Below are 2,875 nucleotides of genomic sequence, written 5' to 3'. Positions count from 1 at the left end.
TAAAAACACCTTGCTTATACACTCAAAATAGAGACTCTTTACATCTAAATGACATCACTTTGCAAGAAAGGTCTTCCTAGGATGGGGGTCAACAGGTTCACACCCAGAGTGCCTGGGGCTATTAGGGATATACTCAATTGGTGCTTTTAGGGGGCACAGGTAGCATTTGGTGGTAGGGTTTGAATCTAGGACCTTGCAAATGCAAGGCATATGCTGCAGATAGTGGAACTACCTCAGAAATTGCATGTCTTAAAGTTTATTCTTTTTGCAGTTCATAATATGGGTATTTATGTTGAACCTTATAGCATAAATATGTTTCTTTTGAATTTTACCAAATCATGAGGACATGTTGCTTCTTGAGCAATATTTAAGTATCAAAGTTGGATACAAAAACAGTGGCAATTCCTCATAGTCTTTTAAGCAAATTTTAAGTAGGCTACACATGTTTTTATTATTTTCCATAGGGCACACGCCCAGACAAAGACAAAAAAGGGAGCTTGGAAAGGAGGACTAATGACAGAGTGAGTAAGGGTGGAAGGGGGAATGTGATCACTTGTCCTAGTTAGCTTAGGGAATGTCTTGAGCACAGGACATCTGGGGTCTCTGTGTGTGTTCCCATTTTATTCAGCACTGACGCAAGAATCATATACAGAAAGCTTGAGAAGTTGTATGGAGGAAGGGACATCTGTGACCATATTTAGAAACTATTTCTCATTTTGCCCTAGAAATGAGAAGTGCCATTTTACAACCAATAGTGCACTTTGTGTAGAAGCATTGTAAAAAACTAGGGGCTCCTAAGGTAGAAATTTCACATGGCCACTGACTTAGGTAACTGTATTCTGAGATCAGGAAAGAGTCTGGCACAAATTTGAACCTTCTCCCCTGACCCCCTGTCTCCATTATCTTGCATTAGCTTCTATTTTTTTGTAATTCAATTATGGATCAAGTTACATGTCATCCTTCCCCTCCACAACATTTTTTTTTAAGTCCTGACCCACCCACCTGTAACTACAGCCTTATTTAGAGAAAGGTCTTAACTGAACTGATGCGGTCAAGTTAGAGCATCCTGGTATTGTGGGGAACCTTAATCAATGTTTGATATCTCTAGGGCAAGAGGAACATCTAGTCACAGAAACATACTGGAGAAGGCTAACTGATGACAGAGAAAGAGGCTGAGTGAGATGATGAAAGCCAAAGATCACTGGCAGCTCCAGACACAGGGAAGAAGTTTATATCGATCCTATCTTAGAACCAACCCCTGAAGATGACCAGAAGTTGAATTTCAGGTTTCCAGCTTCTAAAACTAGGGAAAAATAAATACTTGTGATGAGAAACACTATGATTCTCAGGCTTATGTGAGGTTATGTATTTTACAGAGAAAGCAAAACCAGTCCTAATATTCACCCAGGTTTACTAGTTTGTGTGAATTTGCATACATACTAGATTGTGTGAATAATGCATAATTAAAGAAGACACAGAGAAGGATTATCACAGGTGGTGGGGACCTATAGGACAGGGAAGAGACACAACAACAGTGCTGGAGGAAGTGGTCAAAATGGGGGAGGGTGCTGAAAGGTAGTAAAGTGTTATGTATGAAACCTTATTAGTAACTGTGCTGTAAACCACAGTGCCAAAAATTTGATCAAGAGGGAGGCTGATGGGCAAGAGAGTAAAAGGAGATATTTGTGGAAGGGAAATGTGGTGAAAAGATTGGTGTTGGAACATTGTATGCCTAAAACCAATCATGAATAATTTTGTAATTTATCATGATAAAAATTTTAAAATAATAATAAAGAAGACCAAGAGTAAAGTAAAAGAAAAACATCTAAGAAAGAATATGGAATTCTCTCATGAAAGGAAAACACAGAATGACTTTGGAGTAGGGATTAAATATTTTTTTCTTAAGCACTGTGATATACAATACTATTACTGCTGGGATTTTATGGGTACAACATTCCACCTTGTACCAGAATGTGTGCTCTTCTTCTCCCCATGATCCCAGGTCTCTTTTCTATTTTCGCTTATCCTAACTTCTAACTCAGTTCTGTACAGTCCTGTTGTGTGCTTTTGAGAATGTGTTATCACCACATTGTGTCTAGTCTCTTTTTAGCCCATATATAGGAGAGATCATTTTGTCTGTCCTTCTCCTTCTGGCTGATTTCACTCAGAATATACTCTCCTCTGTTCATTTTAGCATTATTCACAATAGCCAAAATCTAGAAACAGCCCAACAACTCATCTGCTCAAGAGCAGATGCCTGGATAAAGAAACAATAGTTGGCACATATACACTATGGAATACTATGTGGTTATTAAAAAAAAAAAAGACCAATATATGTAGTTTGCTGCCATGTGTATAGAGAGAGGTAATTGATTATTTTTCCTAAACTGTCTCAGATTAGAGCTCTCTGTGCAGATAAGAGCAATTGATAAGGTATTATCAAGCAAAGGGGGTTTTGAACTTTTGGTGGTCTTCTCTCATAGTCTCATATAGACTTTATTTATGCTGAATTATCCTGTATTCTAAGAGAATCTGGCCTTCAGGTTTTGTCTGGCAATGATCTCCTTTTTCAGATCCTATCTTGGTATTATGGTTTCTTGAAATTCATTGCCTATGGGCCTCCTTACCTATCTGGCTGCCCCAGCACCATCGGAGATTAAGAAAAAGTTTTGAAGGAGAAACTGAAAAAGCAGGACTCTATGATATTGAAATAGTCTACTAAAATGTGAAAAGGTTTGAACCCTGACAGTAGAGGGGGCCAGGAAGAGGGTGTGAAAGAATAGAATTCAGGAATTGGAAGGAGCAAAAGGAACTGAAGATTTTGAAGAGAGCTACCCCTTCTCAAATTTCTTTCTTATTTTTCTTCCTTTCCTTA

The sequence above is a fragment of the Suncus etruscus genome, chromosome 8 (genome assembly GCF_024139225.1).
Source record: "Suncus etruscus isolate mSunEtr1 chromosome 8, mSunEtr1.pri.cur, whole genome shotgun sequence".
In the NCBI taxonomy this organism is placed as follows: Eukaryota; Metazoa; Chordata; class Mammalia; order Eulipotyphla; family Soricidae; genus Suncus; species Suncus etruscus.
This window is presented reverse-complemented; position numbering follows the sequence as displayed.